The sequence below is a fragment of the Puma concolor genome, chromosome C2 (genome assembly GCF_028749965.1).
Source record: "Puma concolor isolate L17-30 chromosome C2, mPumCon1.1.hap2, whole genome shotgun sequence".
Classification (NCBI taxonomy): domain Eukaryota; kingdom Metazoa; phylum Chordata; class Mammalia; order Carnivora; family Felidae; genus Puma; species Puma concolor.
In genome coordinates, this window is record NC_141675.1 from 138,415,582 (window position 1) to 138,438,155 (window position 22,574).

Here is a 22,574-nt window from a genome sequence, read left to right on the forward strand (position 1 = left end):
TATTTTGGAAAATAGGATAGAAAAGAGGAAGACTATGTTATCCTTTTTATTTTATTTTTTTAACATTTACTTATTTTTGAGAGAGACAGGGCACAAGCAGGGGAGGGGCAGAGAGAGTGGGAGACACAGAATCTGAAGCAGGTTCCAGGCTCTGAGCTGTCAGCACAGAGACTAATGCGGGGCTCGAACCCACGAACTGTGACACCGTGACCTGAGCCGAAGTCAGATGCCTAATCGACTGAGCCACCCAGGCACCCCTGGCTATGTCATGTTTTGAATTTTGTCATATCACCAAGGAATGGAATGGAATTTGTGTTTGCTTATTTATTCATTCTTTATTATAGTGGGAATGAGGAATTCTTCATTTACGGGTCCCACCCAGACTAGTGAAGATGTTATTAACCAGTAACCATCCTGGAAACTAGTGAGTTTTTCTTATTATTGACCCTACTAGGGCTATCAGAACACAAATGAGATAACAGAAAATAAGTAATCAATTAAACTAATTACTTCTAGAAAGTACCAACACATCTATGAAAATAATACAAACTCAGTAATCTCCTCAAGTTACAAAAATGTTATATTTTATATGATCATAATATATATATGTTATACATACATATATAGAAACAATAATTGCAAAACATGAAAACTTGTTTGAACTAATGTAGTTAATACAATGCATGCCCTATTTTCCAATTCTTATCCAGACCTATAATTATGGACAGAAGTAAATTTCCCTGACACAAAAAAACTTAGGTGATGATGGATGGGTAATTTTGTGTACAAGAGAACAAATTAATCTAATAGTTTATATAAACTCTCTCCAAACAGACAAGGGTTTACTGTTAAGTCAGAAAAACACAATTTAGTTTTATTTAGAAAAGGTGACCGAGATGTTGGACAAGAAATCTGAAGACAATGAAGATGTGAGTTCATTGTGATTTTTTAAGTCAGGGAAAATAATTGATTTGTTGTTTTGAAATTGAACTCCTTTATATGCAAGGTCACTTCCATATGTATCTCAGCTTGAAGGTTCTCTTCAAGGCCTATTAACTTATATGCCCCGTGTTTTCCTATTCCATGTGGATCTCCCCGTGAGAATTTACATTCATCTAAGAGATCTAGTAGGAAACTGTCCTGTTTATACAATTGAAAAGGAGAAAAAAATGTCTTAAAATTCCTTTTCCTAAGTGTAATCAGATGACAGAGGATCATCAAATTCATAAAGAGAGACAACAGAATAACATAAAATAATTAGAAGATATAAAAGAAAACATAAAAAAATACAGGCAGAGGAAAGGATATAATCAATAAAATAATACATTGATTGCAATTCTTGTCACCATAGCTTTAAAATATTCTCCTAACTGGACTATTTTTATCTCTCTACCACTAACATCTCTTATAAAGCTTATTACATTAACCTTCCAATTGTTTTTCCCCTATTGCAAACATTTCTTCTCTTCAGTCTGTTTTTCAACAAATAGCCACTGTCCTGTTAAACATAGAATAATCCAGATCTCATGTCACTCCTCTGCTCAAGATCACCCAGTGGTCTCTCGGCTCATTCAGAGTAAAATCAAACTCTTACAAAGGCCACAAGGTCCTATAATCCATGCCCTTGTTATCTGACCCCAACTCTCTTTGCTCTGCCATACAGGCTCTGGCATCAGGGTGTTGCAGTTATTTCTTTTACAAATATTTCCAAAATTAAGCGAATCATTTCTTTATTTAGCTCTTAACACAGATGTCATCTTGATGAGATTTTGCCAGATCACCACGTTTGAATTTGATGCAAATTTTAAAAAAATTTTTAACATTTTTTATTCATTTTTGAGAGACAGAGATGGAGCATGAGTAGGGGAGGGGCAGAGAGAGAGGGAGACACAGAATCTGAAGCAGGCTTCAGGCTCCGAGCTGGTAGCACAGAGCCCAACACAGGGCTGTAATTCATGAACCTTGAGATCATGACTTGAGCCTAAGTGGATGCTTAACCAACTGAGCCACCCTGGTGCTCTATGAATTTGATGTAAATTTAATTGCAACCAATCCTGACACCATACACCTTCTTTACTTTCTACCTGGCATGTACTGCCATCTAAAACCCTCTGAATAGTTTCTCCTTGTTTATTTATCATTAATTTTTGTCTCTGCCATTAGAATGTAAGATCCAACGTGACAAGATTTTTTTTTTAATTGCTATGTTCCCAACAGCTATAACAGTGGCTGGCATACAGAGATGCCTGATAATAAGTGGATACATATTTAATAAATTCACTCAAAAATGATGATTGAATGGGTAAATAGATACTTAATAAATTAACTCAAGAATTATGATTGAGTGGATATATCAAGTTTAGAATAGGATAAAGAAGTCTCCCATTATTAGAAATATTTTTTCAATGTTTTAGAACACAGGTTTTTTTTTTTAATATAATTTATTGTCAAATTGGTTTCCATACAACACCTAGTGCTCATCCCAACAAATGCCTTCCTCCCTGCCCATCACCTACTTTTCCCTCTCCCACACTCCCCATGTACCTTTAGTTTGTTCTCAGTCCTTAAGAGTCTCTTATGGTTTACCTCCCTCTCTCTCTGTAACTTTTTTTTTCCCCTTCCTCTCCCCCATGGTCTTCTGTTAAGTTTGTCAAGATTCACATATGAGTGAAAACATATGGTACCTATCTTTCTCTGCCTGGCCTTTTTGACTTAGCATAATACCCTCCAGTTCCATCCACATTATTCCAAATGGCCATATTTCATCCTTTCTCATCGCCAAGTAGTATTCCATTGTATATATAAACCACATCTTCTGTATCCATTCATCAGTTGTTGGGCATTTAGGCTCTTTCCATCATTTGGCTAATGCTAAAAGTGCTGCTGTAAACATTGGGGTACATGTGCCCCTATGCATCAGCACTCCTGTATCCTTTGTGTAGATTCCTAGCAGTGCTATTTCTGGGTCATAGGGTAGTGTTTTGTTTTGTTTTGTTTTGTTTTGGTTTGGTTTGGTTTGGTTTTCTAAGTCAATAAAAATTATCAAGAGAGAGATGGAAAAAGCATAGACTGAGAAAGAGGAGTGGTTATTAATCAAAGAACAAAATTCAGACTGACTTCTAATCCTTCATGAGCAAAATATGATGATAATGACTATCGTGAAAAACTTTAATGTCTTAGAAAAACATGAAAATTATATAGGGGGAAAATACTAATATCATTTAAGGGAAATAAAAGGAAAGAATTTAGAAAAAAGATAAAATTGCATATTAACTTTTTTCATTTTAACAAATCTTAAAAACATGTATTTATTGGCATGTCAGGTACAAAAAAGAAAAAAAAAAAGGACTGTCAAAACAATGGTTAGTACCTTTAATCTGCCACACCTCCATGACCCTTGCAGATAAAGTTTATGCTTTAACCATTTTTGGTCAGATTGGTTCTGAGTGACCCTTAGTATGATAACAACCCTCATTTAATCATAAGTATACTGGTCTATCTTCCTGTTTTAATACTGGTGCCTTCTTAAAGGGAAAGTTAGTCATGTAACTCAAGTTATCCTATGAGACCCTCACTCCATTAACCCCACTTCTTATAGAGCTTTCCCTATTTTATATCCCTGTACACAGCCCCAGGCTCCTGGTCTTGTACTGGTATCACTTCATCTCCTAACTCAGTTCTTTCAGTGGAGGACCCTAAGCTTCCTGCTGGCCTTGATCAAGAGAACAAGATGCTAATCAGCACTGCCTCTATTCCTTTATTTTATCTAAGGGAACAGACTGATTAACGTTGGATTTCATAGTTTTTCTGGTCAGTACATAGAGATAAGTGTCGTTACCTCTAATGTGTAGCATATTTTTAAAAATATGATTTGTGTGTAACTTAACATGGCCAATATAGCTTTTCTTTAATTATAAAAGGAAAGAACATTTTCTGGAAAAATACAATTGGGCTCCAACCTACTTTATCTTCTTTATAACAATTTTCAGTTTAGATGATCATGATAAGACCAAGAGAAATTTCCTTTTCAGGTATTTTAGTCAGCATCAACATATTATCAGCTTATTTTATTGCAAGCCATAGATCAATGTTAATACTGTAAAAGGAAGTATGTTTTAAGTGGTGAAGGTAAGCAATATCCTTTTATATGCAAACAGTATAAATTTGAATAATGCTGCACTATAAATATTTTTTCTTATTTAGAGTGTAAACTATAACCTTTCTCTTCAGTATTTAGAATAATTCAATTACTATCATTATTCTTAATGTAGAAGACCGAATTTCATATCTCCTTATCTTTTAGATTTCACAGTATAAATAAAATCCTTGAATAAATTCCCCTTTGACTTGAATAAATGCACAACATAAATTGGCATGTATCATTTTCTGCCTTTCTATATATGTACATATCAACATTTTACAATAGGGTATATACTTTTTTTTACTGAATTTATGTAATTAAGAGATTATAAGGACCTTTGAAACATATTTCCTTTTTAATTTTTTTTTTTTAATTTTAGAGAGAGAGAGCAAGTAGGGGAGAGGGATGGAGGGAGGGAGAGAGACAGACAGAAAGAGAGAGAGAGAGAAGGAGTCTTAGGCAGGCTCCACGCTCAGCACAGAGCCCCATATGAGGCTCGATCCCACAACCCTGAGATCATGACCCGAGTCAAAATCAAGAGTTGGATACTCAACTAACTGAGCGACCCATGAACCCCAAAACATGTTTTCATCAATTAAAAAATGTGACATAATGGAATCAGAAGAAAACGTAATTAAGTATTTGAGTCCAGGATATATGTTTCATTCCATTGACACTTTTGCTATCAAAAGTGAATGTATTTTAAAAATAAATAAAAAACTTACATCCATGGTATTTATTATTTCTTCTCCTAAGCTATACATTTTTAAAATATGTAGTGTCATAATAATAAATCAATAAATTTGCATGCATTTTTCAACATGGACAGTGTTGTGACAGTTAACTATGAACTCTGATGTTCAAATGCCTGGGTCCCATTCATATGTTAATAGGTACAAGCCAATAAATACTTAGTTCTGCTAACCTGATATTTAACTCCCTTATCAATACAATGAGCAGAGTACGTATGACTAATTCAAAAGATAGTAGTTGGAAAACATTATAATGCTAATGCACTCCATAGGTTAAATTTATATTACCTAATTTTAGCAATAATACACTTTTTTCTTATTTTTATTTTTAATTTTTTTAAGTTTATTTATTTATTTTGAAAGAAACAAAGACAGTGTGAGTAGGGGAGGGACAGAGAGAGAGAGAGAGGGAGAGAGAGAGAGGGAGAGAATCAAGAGTCAGACACTTAAACTGAGCCACCCAAGTGCCCCAGCAATAATCAATAATAATATCAATAAATAATAAATTGAAATCCACAATTCAAATTAAACCTCAGCACATAAAAAATAATTGAATACTACATATGCACTGTTGAACTAAGACTGACAATTTTAAATTCTCCTTCATCAAACCACTGAAACACAGTATTTAAACTTTTTACCTCCAAATGCACCTCACTAGTTTAAAATATATTAGAAACTTACTGTAATTTGTAGATAATATGTAGTCCTAAAAATCTAATTTATTGATATAATTGTATGAAAATTAAAATTTTATGCTACTTGGATATTTATAAAAATAACACCATAGCAGATCCTATTATATGACTAAAGCTCTTCTTAAGAGTCCATAGCTTCAATTCATGGAACTTATCAGGTAAAAAAAATAAATGCTTTAAAAAAGGACTTATTTCAAGTAACTGAAGAAATAATTTAATAAATAATAATACAAAATAAATTATATAAGAAGAAAATACAGCATTGACTTTCCTGATTTCCAGGAGTCAGACTTGGCTCTTTGAACTCATGGAGCTAATTGGGGAGATACACAGTAAATAGATGAAAAATTACAGTTGATTTGAGAGCTCCAAAGGGAAGTTAGAATTTTTAATGAGAATTTACATATTGTAATTGACATAAATGGGGCAGTAGGAGTTTGTGTAAAGGTACTTCTTCAGGGGTGCCTGGGTGGCTTAGTCGGCTGGGGGTCTGACTTCGGCTCAGGTCATGATCTTGCGGTTTGTGGGTTCGAGCCCCTCGTCTGGCTCTGTGCTGACAGCTCAGAGCCTGGAGCCTGCTTCGGATTCTGTGTCTCCCTTTCTCTCTGCCCCTCCCCAGATAGGAATCTGTCTCTCTCTCTCTCTCTCTCTCTCTCAAAAATAAACACTAAAAAAAAAAAAAAAAAAAAAAAGTAATTGTTTAATGTGAACTGAATGATCTTTTTCTAGGAGAGGTAAAACAAAGCCTCAATAGCACATGTATGTGTGTTAAAAGTATTAGTTGTTGTATATTAGCCTATATTTATGAGCCTTGCAGGGACATTAGAATAAGCTGTGTCTCTTTTGATTTTTGAATTTTCACCATGAGTTTGCCCCTTTGCACTTGCCCCTTTGTCATTCAGACTTTTGATAACTTTGTTTTCATTTCAAAAATTACGATTTTTGCTGACATATTGAAATTACACTTAATAATATGGATGTTTTAAGGAGACAAAAGTTGCATCAGATGCTTTTATTTTTACCTTATCAAGCAGAAATGATAAAGTTAGATTACTTAACTATCCAAACATATCTTATGTATAATGAACCTTAATTAGTGATTTACATCTGAAAATAATTAATATTACAAGATGTAAACCAGATATGCTCAAACAATATGGATATTTTAAAATATATACTCTTGCAAATATGTAACATTAATTTAAGACACTCACATATGCTATGACACACTAATAAGTAAAAATAGCTGTATTTATTCGATGGAATTGTGTACTTAACACTTTAAGCAGAAGCAAAAGAAAACATAAACCAGAAGGACTATTGGAATATATGAAGTTGAAGACGAGTGTGTGTATGTATATGAATATGAGTATATTTATAAATTTATATATACTTACATATATATCTTACATAATCATAATTATTTGTATTTTAAAAGATTTCATCAGTTCAGTCTTTAAGATGGAGAAGCTTTCTAGTTTTTTGCAAAATAGCAATTTATTGATAGTAAGCAAGCATGATATGTACTTGTTTGTAGCTGTTGGGAGTAACTGTAAGATCAGAGAGTATGCAGTTTAAAATCTGAAATTATGTTTGGAATGCAAGCTGGTGCAGCCACTCTGAAAAACAGTATGGAGGTTCCTCAAAAAAACTGAAAGCAGAACTACCCTACGACCCAGCAAGTGCACTACTTGGTATTTATCTAAGGGATACGGGTGTGCTGTTTCAAAGGCACACATGCACCCCAATGTTCATAGCCTTACTATAGACAATAGCCAAAGTATGGAAAGAGCCCAAATGTCCTTCGATGGACGAATGGATAAGGAAGATGTGGTATATATATATACAATGGAGTATTACTCGGCAATCAAAAAGAATGAAATCTTGCCATTTGCGACTACGTGGATGGAACTGGAGGGTATTATGCTGAGTGAAATTAGTCAGAGAAAGACAAAAATAATATGACTTCGCTCATATGAGGACTTTAAGAGAAAAAAAACAGATGGACATAAGGGAAGGGAAATAAAAATAATGTAAAAACAGGGAGGGGGACAAAACATGAGACTCTTAAATATGGAGAACAAACAGAGGGTTAGTGGAGTGGGTGTGGGAGTGGGAATGGGCTAAATGGGTAAGGGACATTAAGGAATCTACTTCTGAAATCCTTGTTGCACCATATGCTAATTTGGATGTAAATTAAAAAAAAATTAAATTAAAAAAATAAAAATTGAAATTATGTTTAATGTAAAGACTAGCTTGATCTTGGGGCCCCTGGGTGGCTCAGTCGGTTAAGTGTCCTACTTCGGCTCAGGTTATGATCTCACTGTCTGTGAGTTCAAGCCCCACATCAGGCTCTGTGCTGACAGCTCCGATTCTGTGTCTCCCTCTCTACCCTACCCCCACTCATGCTCTGTCTCTCTCCCTCTCTCAAAAATAAATAAACATTAAAAAAATTAAAAAAAAAAAAGAGTAGCTGGATCTTTTCTTATATAGAATTTGTGGAGAGTATAAATTTTTAAAAAATAGGATACAACTTTGAAATAGGATTCATTTTATCTTATTATTATTATTATTATTATTATTATTACTATTTTTGAGAGAGAGAGAGGGTGCAAGTGAGGGAGGGGCAGAGAAAGAGGAAGACACAGAATCCAAAGCAGGGTCCAGGCTCTGAGTTGTCAGCACAGAGCCTAACGTGGGGCTCCGACCCATGAGCTGTGAGATCATGACCTGAGCCGAAGTTCACACTTAACTGACTGAGCCACACAGGCACCCTTAAAATAGAATTTAATAAATATAATCAAGTTAATATGAAGTTCTTAATTTTGGGGCTCATCCAGACACTTGGCAGACATCCAAACCATAGGCAAGTAATTTAGAATTTTATTCAAATTTTCCAAAGAGAGCTAAAATTAGATTGCCCAGCAGTCATTATGTTTCCCCAAATTTCAAACATTATGCTATGTGTTCCTCAAAAATATTTTTTTCTACCTTTTCATTCAAAATCTCTTACAAGTTTTCCGGTTTATGCTCACTCTCTCATTGCTTTCCCTTAACCTCTCCCTTACATCATATCTCATTCCTTAAAGCCTCAAACCAACCCATCATTTACTTCTATATCTTCAAAAAAAATTAATGTTTTTATTTTTGTGAAAGACAGACATAGCATGAGTGGGGAAGGAGCAGAGAAACAGGGAGACACAGAATCTGAAGCAGACTCCAGGCTCTGAGCTGTCAGAACAGAGCCTGATGCAGGGCTCCAACTCTAGAACTGCAAGTTCATGATCTGAGCTGAATTCTGAAGCTTAATCAACTGAGCCACCCAGGCACCCCTATAATATATTTCTGTAACATACTCTTTTGTCCTTTTAAAATAATCAGCTTAGATATTTATTTAATTTAATTAAAAAATCGAGCTCGGTGTGGCTCGGTTGACTAAGCTCCTGACTTTGGCTCAGGTCATGATCTTGAGGTTCGTGGGTTGGAGCCCCATGTCAGGCTCTGCATTGACAGCTCAGAGCCTGAAGCTTACTCCAAATTCTGTGTCTCCCTCTCTCTCTGTCCCTCCCCACCTTCCACTCTGTCTCTCTCTGTTTCTCTCTGTCTCAAAATAAATAAACATTAATTTTTTAAGTTTGGCTCTATTTTTCTAATAAAGATGAGGAATTATTGAGGATGCAAGCAAGAACCAAAAATGATGTCAAGAGAAAAAAAATGGGCAAAGTTATTTATACATGAGAATTCAGCGTTTCCCTCCTTTGTTTGCTTTCTAGCTGAAAGCAGAATTTTGTAAGTGAAATTTATTTAGAAGTACTCAAATGTAAATTTGAAAATTCGTGATTGCACTTTTTAATTAAAGAAAAATATAAACACATCAAAGAGGTGCTCAATTTCCAAATAAGATGAAATCAGTTGTCAACTGTTGGGAAACTGTATCAAATTGCCTATTAACTTGGAGCAGCAGAGTGACTTCTTTTTTTTTAAATTGTTTAATTTGAAAGAGAGAGACAGAGCCCACACAAAGTGGGGAGCAGCAGAGAGAAGGAGAGACAGAATCCCAAGTAGGCTCCACACCATCAGCATGGAGCCCAATGTGGGCTGGAACTCACAAACTGTGAGATCATGACCTGAGCTGAGATCAAGAGTCAGAGGCCTAACTGACTGTAAGTATGCCCCCTAGGAGCCCCAGCAGGGTGACTTTTCCTGAAAGGAGGCAAACAAAACCAAGTAACAAGAACACTGGTTGCAGTAATCAGGGCAAGGTGCCTAGAGTTTTTTTTTTTTTTTTTTTTTTTTTTTTTAAACAGTCTGTCAGTCAGCCAGTCTGTCTCTTTCTCTCTCTCCACCCCAACTTTATCAACCTTTTAACAAGAAACACTTGACAGTTCAGGGCATCAAACATTAGGCCTCAGAAGCAATTTGCTCCCAATGTATCCGTGTTCAGATTTTTGGCTGAAGCTTGTTTTCTGCTGATGAATTGTCATCTCGTACCTACTAGACATTACTAGGATTTATTCAACAGGGAGTTTTATTCACATTTTCTGGCCCCCTGGAAAGATACTGAAGTACAAGAAGAATAACTATTCTCATGGAGAAAGGCTATTGGTGCCTTAATGCATATGCCAAAAATTGCCCCATTGTGTACAGAGCTTTGGTAGGTTGTTTAATCTGAAACACTGCATGGGCCTTCTGGAAACAAAGATTTTCCCACCAAGGGTGGCTTAGACTATTTGTACTATTAAAGACATTGAAATTTTCATATTTAATAGGAACATCATGCTCATAGGAAAATTTGGTGTATTTATATTGAAAATTTAACTCATATGCCCTTAGTCTGGTAAGACCCGTAGGTGTTGTGGTGCATGTGAGGGGAAACAAAATGACATACTGTTTGTAGTGGAAGAAACTATTCCCTTAGATTATTCTTGGTGGGAATGTTTCTCAATTGGTGGTTGCATAAGACATTAACAACTGATAGTCACAGGGTAACAGGAAAGTGGAGAATCATAGGTGAATTCATAGAATCGAACTAACTTGTTCAAATTTCCCTAGAACTTTTAGAAAGCGAACATTAAAAGCAAGTGTGAGGTAATACAAGAGTCACCAGATTATTAAAATATATATCAACAAATATAGGTATAAACTTATCAATGTACATTTAGGTAGATATATAAATATAATATTCATACTTCAGTAGTATAATTCTAAACACATTCAGTTGAATGCCAGAAACCCAACAGAACAAAACCCTATGAATAAACCAATTGCTGTTACTTAGCATATCTAAGTTAAGGTATTTCTGTAGTTCTGAAATTTGGCACTAATTTAAATAATCAAATATCTTTGTGTTGTGTCTCATAATGATGTTTAAAATCTTAAAATAATTACATTAAATAACTATATGTAACGCTGCTAAGTTAGCAACTTGGGCTCTCTTCTTGATTTGACTGGACTTACACAATATATTTTAAATTAATCTTCCTGTCACTCACTTAGGCTACTATAATGTGGTCCTCCATTTCACCGTGGCTGGATCCTTCATTATTAAAGACAAACCAGATTATGTCATTGTCGTGTAACATGCTTCAGGGATGCCCTATTACCTTTGAGCTGAAATAGGAACAATTTAGCATGGCATATAAATCCCTTTGTGGTCTGGCTCTTGTCTCCATATCCTTATATTCACATAAGCTTTCAGTTCTAACAATCATTGGAAATTTCCTAAAAGTACAATGTAATATACTTTGCTAGGATATGGATTTCTCGGTTCTTCTAGATTTTTGCAAAATTGTCACCTTACCTCCCAAGACTCAGGTCAATATGTTTAAAATGGCATCAGGATTGTAATTTGTGTGAGGTTCCATTCCCAACTACATTTTAAAAATAAAATCCTATAGCTTTCTTTTTTTAAATTGTAACATGTTTTACAAAATTCAAAATTCACAGAAGACTATGAAGTGAAAACTTCCCCTCCATCCTCTTTTATTTGAACATAGTTTCTCTCTTCTCGGCAGCAACTGTGCGATAAAATTATTTGTGTGTGCACTTCTAGAGTCAGTGCATACATAAACCTTGACTTCTACAGATACCCACACCCTGAGCTTCACCGATTTTTTGAAATACCACATTACATTCTTAGTATGTAAAGTGAACAAAGCAGCCTTAAAATAAAAACCTGTTCTTAAGAGAGTACATTTATAAAAGCAATTGAAATACAATGTTCAACAAGATCGTTACAATTTAATAGCCTATGAACTCTGTGTTTGACCAGTAGATCTCCTCTATTTAGTCTACAGAATGTTTCAAATATAAGCCATAATTATTTATCAGTGGGTGAAAAAGCAACTTACAGCTTTTTCCTGAAAAATAGGAAATGTTGATACAAAGAACCTACACCCTTTCTGTGTGTGTGGGTGTATGTATGTAACTTATTATAATAAATTTATTCTTTCTAATATACGTCATCCTATGAATTTTGATAAAATTACTGAGCCGTATAACCATTTACCCAATAAAAACAGAGAAAGTTCCATCACTTCTCAAAAAGTGTCCCTTGTGCTGACGCTTTTTAGTCCAACCTTTTCCCCAGTTTTGTCCACTGGAAACCAGAGATCTGTTTCTTCTCCTAGTAATTTTGTCTATTGAAGGATTACACAAAAATAGAATCGTAAAACATGGAGGCACAGAAGGCGTCCCTAAATTAGGACACATTTAACATTCATTTTGTTGAATGTTCAAGAGTTTGCTCCTTATTATTATTAAGTAATATTCCACTGCCTGGATTCACCACAGTTTATTTGCGCGTTCACCAATGGTAGGGCATTTGGGTGACCTTCTGATTTGCAATTGTGAACACACTTTCTTCCTTCCTTACTTTTTTTTTTTTTTAATTTGAGAGAGAGAGAGAGAGAGAGAGAGAGTGTGTGTGTGTGTGTGTGTGTGTGTGTGACAGGGGCAGAAGAGGCTCTTGATGAGGGGCTAGATACCCTGATCCTGTGATCATGACCTGAGTGCAAATCAAGAGTTAGATGCTCAACCCACTAAGCCACCCAGACACCCACAAAGTTTCTAAAAACATCCACAGAGAGATGTTTGTATGAACCTAAGTTTTCTTTTCTTTTGAAAAATACCCTAAAACTCACCTGTGCTCTCTCTGTTCATCTCCCCCTACCCACTAACTCCTAGCAATCACTCCTCTTTTTGCTGTTTCAATAGTTTGTCTTCTCAGAATGTCATATGATGGCATCATAACCTTTGCAGCCTTTTCAGATTTGCTTCTTTATTTAGTAATATGCACGTAGTGTTTCCTCTATGTCTTTTCACAACTTTATGAGTAATTTCCTTTTAGCACTAAATAATATTCCACTGTCTGAAGTACCAAATGTCATCATCCAACTGAAGGACATCTTGGCTGCTTCTATGTTTTGGCAATTATGAATAAAGCTACTATAAATATTTGTATGCAAGTTTTTGTCTTGATTTTTAATTCATTTGGATAAATGGTAAAAAGTGTGACTGTTGGGTTGTTTGGTAAAAGTGTTTATAGTTTGGTTAAGAAACCAACAAGCTGTCTTCCAAAGTGGCTGTACCACTGCACATTCCCACCAGCAAAGAAGGGAAGTTTCTGTTGCTCCACATCTCTGACACCATTTGATGTTTGTCAGTGTTTTGGATTTGGGCCATTTTAGTGGGTATGTAGTGGTATCTCAGTGTTGTTTTAATTTGCATTTCCCCCCATTAAATATGATGTGGAACATATTTTCAAATGTTATTTGTCATCTGTATGTCTTCTTTATTTATCTGAGTATTAAGCTAGAATATGATGTGAATGATGAGAGCTCTCTTCTAAGAGATTGCCAAGATGGAAGAAATCCCATCCTTTAAATAGCCAAACAGATAAACTCATTGCATTCAAGTTGTCATGATAAACAACAGCTAGTCATCAACTAACAAATTGACACCATCATTTATCACACGCAGTTTATCTGAGATTCACCTGGTAACAGAGACAGCTATCTATGTTTGCTAATTTGCTTATCCTTAGAAAAAATAAATTTTTCATGTCTTTACAACAGGCGGTAGTTTTCATAACTAGAAGCAAGGTGCTTCAAGTTAGGTACTTAGCTCCCCACAGAAACTAAACAGTAGGGAACTTATATTTTTTGATGATTTAAAAGCGATGGTGCTTAGGTCCTTGAGAAAGATATTACTGGGTGTTCATTAAATTCAAGAAAAAAGAGCTTCATCTTTAAATAAGATTTACATATATTTCAGAGACAAAGAAGCAATTCAACAATTTACTTAGAGGGGCACCTGGGTGGCTCAGTTGGTTAAGTGTCCACTCTTGATTTTGGCTCAGGTCATGTTCTCATGGCTGTGAGATCAAACCAACCCCAAGTCAGGCTCTGCATTGAGAGTACAGAGACTGCTTTGGATTTTCTCTCTTCCTTCCCCTCTAGTCCTCCTTCACTCGGTCTCTCTCTCTCTCTTTCTCTCTCTTTCTCTTAAAAAAAAATTGCTTAGACTAAAATTACTGAGAACTGGGCATCTAGGTGGCTCAGTTATTAAACATTTCACTATGGCTCAGGTTATGATCTCACAGTTCATGAGTTCGAGTCCCCATCATGTGAGCTCAAACCCTGCATCAAAAGAGCAGGAGCCCTGCTTTAGTTGAGCTCTGCTTCTCTCTCTTTCTCTCTCTCCGTCCCTCTCTCTCTCTGCCCCTCCTGGGATTCTTTCTCTCTCTCTCTCTGCCACTCAGTCACTTGCACCTCTTCCTCTCTCTCTCTCTCAAAAAACAATTTCTGAGAACTTAAAGTTGGTTAAATTAATGTTCCAAGAAAAAGAAAGACGGAGAAGTCTCTTCTTATTTTCAACAGGAAAAGTTTAGATTCTTATTAGTTAATTAATTAATTTATTTATTGAAAGAGTGAGTGTGAGCACACAAGTGGGGAAGGGGCAGAGGAGAGAGAAAATTTTAAGCAGGTTCCACTCTGATCATGGAGAGCAACAGGGGGCTTGATCTCAGGACTGTGAGATCATGATCTGAGCCGAAATCAGGGGTTGGAAGCTTAACCAACTGAGCCACCCAGGTGCCCCTAAGACTCTTATTTTAATTCATATTAGTTCTTACATCTCCTGTGGTCTTTCTTCAACATGAAAGTAAGATTTCCAACATCCTTTAAGATTCAAGTATTATTAAGTCATCCCTTTGCCCGTAAACATTCCATCCCACTTCAGAGTAAAAGCCACACCATTAACAATGGACTTCGATTGTTTTCCTTTTTACTGGAATCACATTAAATTACTTACCAGTTCCTCAGATACTTTAGATATTTGCACAAATCTCAGTATCTCAGATTTTTCCTAACTGTGCTATTTACATTTGCAAACACTCTTCAATCACTGTGTCACAGTATTGTGTCACCTGTCACAGTAACAGGGAATGTGACTCACATTCCCTGTTATTATTCTAAGGCATTTACCAATATGTAGGCCAAAAACAATGCATTAGTTATTATTAAATTAATGTTTATTTAATGGCATGCAGTTTATATTAAATATTTTTGAAGCAATTAATGAAAAGGTTACAAGAATGGAGAAAGAAGATTCAGTAGGAAGGTATTGTAAAAATGCCATCAAGAACCTGGATTTTATTAAAAGCAAGAGGGTGGTAAAATATGAATGAATCCAAGAGCTTATTAAAATGATAGAATCAACCAGGCTTAGTAGTTGGTTGGAGATGGACAATAACATAAAATGTAAAGTGTAAAATCCATTATTTCAATAAACAAAAGAATACTTAATAACATTATCCATTAAAATATAAAATACAGGGGGATCTCTTTGGGGTAGTTAATAATGATTTCTATTTTAGTCATGAGACTACACACTTCCTCTGCCACTTATCAGATTTTGGAAAATTTTCATGACCACCTAGCACCTCAATTTCCTCATCTACAATAAGAATAAGAGATGATCTATTTCAAATACACATAAAATACTAAAAAGAGTATTTAACATATAATAAAAACTAAACGTATACACACCATTTTGAGGCTATTATATTGTTTTCGTCATTAGTATCTCATCCAGAAGCAAATGGATTTATGGGTATGAGTTTATAATTATGGATTTTCATGGTGTTATACATAAATCAGTACTTCAGTCCTTTGACAAAGGTTTAATATTAGTTATAAGTTATATAATATTTTTGTTCTTCTGTGAGCTACCAGGTTTTTAAGAAATGCTAATATGTTATCTTCATGAGATAACAGTCTCTCTCTCTCTCTCTGTCCCCTCCCTGTCTTGAAATAAACATTTAAGAAAAATTCTTCCAAAAAATAAATACAATAAATTTTTCCAACTACTTTTCTTTTAGTGGAGCCGAGTTCAATCTCTCTCCTTTATTACAACAGAATTGAGTAAAGTTTACCTTGCCTGTTTAAGTTATCTAGTGTAATTTTTCCATAATATAATATAACAATAAATTTAAAAGTTTATTAGTGTCTGTTTTGCTTTGATTCATTGTTTTTGTTTCCAGGAATATGTTCACTTAAGGTATATGAGAATAGCTGGGCATTTAATCATAATATATTAAAGTTAAAATCATGCATGATTATGTGATGAGGGTTGGACTTCTTCCCAGTGTACTGTCTGTATATATACTATATGGGATTGCAAGCTATGTTGAGATTAGAAAATATTACAATATAAGAAGAAGTAGAATAGAAAAAGACGTGTTTTTCTAATCTCGTTATCCAGCATCATTTCTCCAGAAGAACCAAAATTAATGCTTTCATAAAATTTTATTAAAAGGAATATTACCCAACAGTTCACAAACTCTGTGAGATGTGGCACATATGGCTGATACATGACTCTAAAATGATCCTTTTATTCATTTTTAAAAAATAAATCCTGGATACCATTTATCCTATACCCCATTTGTCTATACCACAATTTTTCACAGACCCTATTATCTGACATAATAACAATTTCAAAATATTCATGAAGCCAAAAATGCATTCTCACTTATGGGGCAGAGCTCACTGAGCAAACTGGAAGCTCAAATTGGACACAGCCTCTTGTGGCCTCAATCTTTTCTCTTGCTGTAACCTGTAGAGCTCCTTAGAGTTACTGATCCTGTCACATCTCTGGGTGAGCAAAGAAAGCATGTCAAAGGCTAAATCAATTTGTGTTTTGGTAAATAGGGTGTGGAAAGCTCAAGTGCACAAGTCATATCCAGCCTGATTTCTGCTTGACCACAACTATTAGATGGAATAAGTAGCAAATATACAGAGTCAAGAGGCCTGCCCTTGACAAGAAAAGCAGAACAATAGAAAGGTAGTAATGACTGTCCTATTACCAAAAAAAGATAAAAAAAAAAAAAAGCCAATTGCCTTTCTGAGCTTCCCATTCACCGCCAAGTTGCAGGAAAACAAACAGCAGCTTGGTCTCCTGGTACTGAGAAATACGTCACAAACATAAACCATTTACTAACTCATTATTCCTTCATTATAGAGAACTGTGACCATAATTCCATGACCACCAGATGCTTGCTAATAAGCAACTATTTCCTTTTTTTAGGAAAATAAAAGTTGTTTTCAAGTTTCAAAAGAAAAAGTTGGGTTTAAACTACTCAATTTGCCTTTTCGTTCAACATTTATAAGTATATATATTTTGCGCTACTATATGTTAGCATTATGCATGGCACAGGGAACAATGATGATCATAGAGTAAAAACATTCTTGACAGAGAAAGCTTTCATTGTAGTGAAAGCAAGGTGTATTCATCAAATGCAGAATTACAACAATGAAAGTGCTATAAGAGAGAAATATGTAGAACATTAAAAGTGTCCTAAAGTTAAAGAATAGCAATATATACAAGTTAATATATGGTAAAAATCTAAAGTGTATAAAAGACAAACCTATGGAGTTGAAAAACTTAAAGGCTATTTAAATAGTATGCTAGCTATGGCTATCTCTTAATAGGTTACTGAAAAATGTCAAATTCTTTAAATTTTTTATAAAGAGGGATTATAGTTAAAATTGTGAAATAATGTACATGCTTCCAAAGTATGGTTTCATTTTCTAAGTCAGTCAGAGAAAGACAAATACCATATGATTTCAAATACCATATGAATATGTGGGATTTAAGAAATAAAACATGCAAAGAGAAAAAAAAAAGAGAGGGAGAGGCAAACCAAGAAACAGACTCTTAACTATAGAGAACAAACTGATGGTTAGCAGAGGGGAGGTGGTGGGGGGATGGGTTCCATGGCTGATGGGGATTAAGGAGGGCACTTGTGATGAGCATTGGGTGATGTATGGAATTATTAAATTCCTATATTGTACACCTGAAACTAATATTTCACTGCATGTTAACTGAAATTTAAATAAAAACGTTTTTAAAAAAAGATAACTTGATCCTAGAAAAATCAGAAAAACGATCAGCACAGAGAGAGCACAAAAATACAATTGTCAAAAAAAAAAAAAAAAAAAAAAGACACCATAATTGTCATTTTCTAACAAAAGTAAATAGTTGTTTAATGCAAAGACAATTTACTGGGTCAGAGTGTTAAATATTACTGGTTTATTATAATTTATATATAAAGCCTTTCATTGATTTTCATAGATTTCTGTTGTATACAACTACACTGGTGAAAATAATCCCATAAAAGAAATCCTTGCAGATGCGAATGAGATTATTTTTGACAGAAAAGTGAAAGCTAAATTTTCTTAATAATACTCTAACAGTACCAACCATCACCCTCTCACCTCTATTAGGAAGAAGATTTTCATGAATTTTCTGACATTTTCAGAATATTTTAGAGTTATTCCATTGAGATAGAGAATAAAGAACTGGCAAATACTTTGTTAGCATAATGAGTCCAGGGTATATATTCTGTGAAACAGAGTCTAAGACATAAAGCTTGTGTATTTAATTGAAGCAGGAAATAACTACAGATTCCTCCTGTCCCTTTGCTATGGCATTTTCCTGCTGCTTTTCTTAGCAAGGGATGGAGGTTATCTCTCCACCTTGCAGCATCAGCATTGGTCTTGTAAGTTGTGTTGACTGACAAAATGTAGTGGACATGCATTGAGGGAATTCAGATGCTAGGCCTGAAGAGGACTGGAAGTTTCTACTCTCACCCTCTTGGCAAGTGGTTCTCAAGATGCCATGCAAATAATCCCTGTGCACTGGATTGAAGGATTATAGACCACATGAAGGACGATCTTTGCTGAGCTCCTCTAGAGCTACCATCAGACTGCCTATTGATAGCCAACAACCAACATCAGACATCTAAGATTATCTTAGAACATCCAGCATCATAGAGTCACAAGATGACTATGGCTTACCAGTGACCCACGGCACAACTTCCAAAAAAGCTGCCCATCTGAGCCCATTCCGCAGGGCTGACATACAAGATTATGAGTAAATAAATTGGTTTTTTAAAGCCTTAGGGTTTTGTGTTAATTTGCTATACAGGAAAGGATAACTGGTATATCTCCAAGACATCTGGCTTCTGAAATAAAATTAAGTCTGTTCAGGAGACCCTGATAAAGTCTTTTTGAATAATAGGTAAAAATAAAAAGTAAGTAATATACATTGGTACATGACGTGCTAAACATTTTACATTTATTGCCTCTAATAATCCTCAAAGTAATAAACATAGCACTTTTCTTATCTCTGCTTTATAGATACTGAAACATCAAGAGAGATTTAAAATGTTGTCCAAAGTTTCCACAACTAGAAAAATGTACAAATGAATTCAAACCTAGGTCTAACTTTTAAGGAAATATTCTCAACTAGCACACATATCTGTATCTTGTAACTTGTTCCTATCTTTTCATAATTTCCAATAACAGTGCCCATGTCAAGGAGTAAAAATATTGAAACTTGGAATAACACTATAATTTAATATGATAAACCAAATAACAATGCTGTAAAATAACTTTTTTGTATTTTTTTCTCTATCTACTCACACCAAGAATAGAACGCCTTGCTGGCAGAAGCTTAGTAATTATGTCTGTAGGCTGTTTTATGTGCCTAACAGAATACATCATTACATAAAGAACAACTGTTTATGTTTAGCTGGTCAGGGAATAGGAATGGCAGTAACTGAGACATTCTCAGAAATATAACATCGTATAGTAATGAGTTACGTTCACTGAGTCATCAGGAAGCTCTCACAAAGAGAAGTAAAAATTATATGATAGCAAGTATCAGGTTAGGTCAAGAGAGGACAGAATTTATTTTTTAAAAAAAATTTTTTTAACGTTTATTTATTTTTGAGACAGAGAGAGACAGAGCATGAACAGGGGAGGGTCAGAGAGAGAGGGAGACACAGAATCTGAAACGGGCTCCAGGCTCTGAGCTGTCAGCACAGAGCCCGACGCGGGGCTCGAACTCACGGACCGCGAGATCGTGACCTGAGCTGAAGTCGGCCGCTCAACCGACTGAGCCACCCAGGCGCCCCAAGAGAGGACAGAATTTAAAACACAAGCCAACATGTTTCCTTACTATGATGATAACACATGTGGAAATGAATCAAAGGCCAAGTACACACATTCAAATATACATTTCAAATATACATTATCAGATAAATATAACAGGCATATTGAAAAACATAAAACATAGCACATCCCCTTTTATTTTTGAATATTCACAGAAGAATCAGCATGCATCTTATGCATTTATCAAGTGCACATACTGACAAAAAGAAATGAAACATTGCTTCTCAGGAGGAGGATCTGGTCTTTTTGAATATTTCTATTTCCAAGATTAAATGACAAAATTTAGTAAAACAATATTAAAAGACTTACCAAGAAAGATTTGCGATCTATGAATTTACAACTTTAGTAAATGGCATTTTAAGAAACATTTGAATCATCCTCTTTTAATGCTCTAAAATAGCATACAATTATGGTAAAACATGACCCATTTATTTCTCCTTGTATGTGTACACATATAAATAAATGCATGTATTTTGTCTACACAATATACATACATAACTCTATACATGTATAATTATACATACAATTGTATTTTATTTCCATATACCACCAACAAATATCAATACTTAAAAATAGATTATAAATATATGCAAAAATATAGAATTTTAAATAGTAAATATACCACCAAAACAGGAAAGATGACAAATAGAGACATACACCATGTTCAAGAATTGGACAACAATACTACTAAGATGTCAGTTTTCCCCGAATTTACCTATAGATTAAAAGCAACCCTAATAAACATTCCAGAAAGCTTTTCTAAAATAAATAAGAAGGGTGTCTAAGTGGCTCAGTCAGTTAAGCATTTGACTCTTGGTTTTGGCTCAGGGTCATGATCTCACAGTTCGTGAGATGGAGCCCCTCGCTGGGCTCTGCACTGACAGCACAGAACCTGCCTGAGATTCTCGCTCTCCCTCTCTCTCTCTCTGCCCCTCCCCGGACTCATGCACTCTCTCTCTTTTTCAAAATGAATAAACATTTAAAATAACTACGAAAAGTTGCTTCCTAAATTTATATGAATATACAATGAAAACAGAATAGTTTAATTTACAAAAACAAAACATTGGAACACACAACAAAAGACAAATCAGAATGGTTAATGAAAAAAGACTGATACACTACATATTGTTTTTAATTTTCTTATGTTTATTCATTTTTGAGACACAGAGACAGAGTGAGAATGGGGGGAGGGGCAGAGAGAAAGGGAGACAGAATCTGCAGCAGGCTCCAGGCTCTAAGCTGTTAGCACAGAGCCTGATGTGGGCCTAGAATTCATGACCTGTGAAATGACCTGAGCCAAAGTTGGACGCTCAACTGACTGAGCCACCCAGGCACCCTGATGCACTAAATATTAATGAGAAAGTAGAGTCCAGAATTCTTATGCATTGCTAATTGGTATATGAAATACTACAGATACTTCGGAAATAAGTTTTCAGTTGAATGAAATATATTCTCATCTTAGTTTAGTTGTTTTTCTTCTACAAAAAAGATTTACAAAAGAATACTGATTACAGCTTTTTTCTTTTTCTTTTTTCTAAAGAGAACAAATCTGTAAAAAAAAAAGAAATGTTGAACAGTGTGATATGTACAGCAAAAAATATATAAGGAAAAATACTGGTTTAAAGTTTCCTGGAAATATCAAATTTGTCCTTTTATTCCATCAAAATATTAAATGACATATTGGGATATGATTTGTAAGCTGTTAAAAATGTTTTTAGGTGAAGCTATCAGGTAAAAATTCATGAGTCCTTGCGTAAAACAATATTGGAGAGAATAATGGGAGCTACTCTGCATGCCATCCTGGGGTTTGAATTTACTAGTCCGGCCACAGAAGTACAGAGAGGTTACTCAGTGCTAGGCTTATTATTTTCTCCCCTCAAAAGATATTGCATTTTAACTTTAGGTCACTGACCCTCTTACTGTACCTTTCATTTTTATTTCCATTGAAGAACAGAATATGAAACATTAACTTGCAATTTTCTCTAGAGTGATTTTGTTTTTCATGTGTATGCAGTATCTTTTAAAGTGGAATACTAAAGAGACTCTTAAATACTGAGAACAAACTGAGGGTTGATGGGGGTGAGGGAGAGGGGAAAGTGGGTGATGGGCATTGAGGAGGGCACCTGTTGGGATGAGCACTGGGTGTTGTATGGAAACCAATTTGACAGCAAATTATATTTAATATAAATAAATAAATAAATAAATAAATAAATAAAGTGGAATACTGAAAGTGTCAACAACGTCTCAACTAATTATATGTGGGTAATTAAGTAATTTACACTTTTTCACAATTAAAAAAAATCTAAGCATTAGATTTCTCATGGCCTTTTACAGACCAATTCAATTGGTAAGAACTGAACTTCAATATTCACTAATATAAACACTGCTTTAAGTAAACCTGAATATTCACAGCAGCATAACTACAACAGGAATATAATTATTTCAACACTTTCTAGCAGGGAAATAA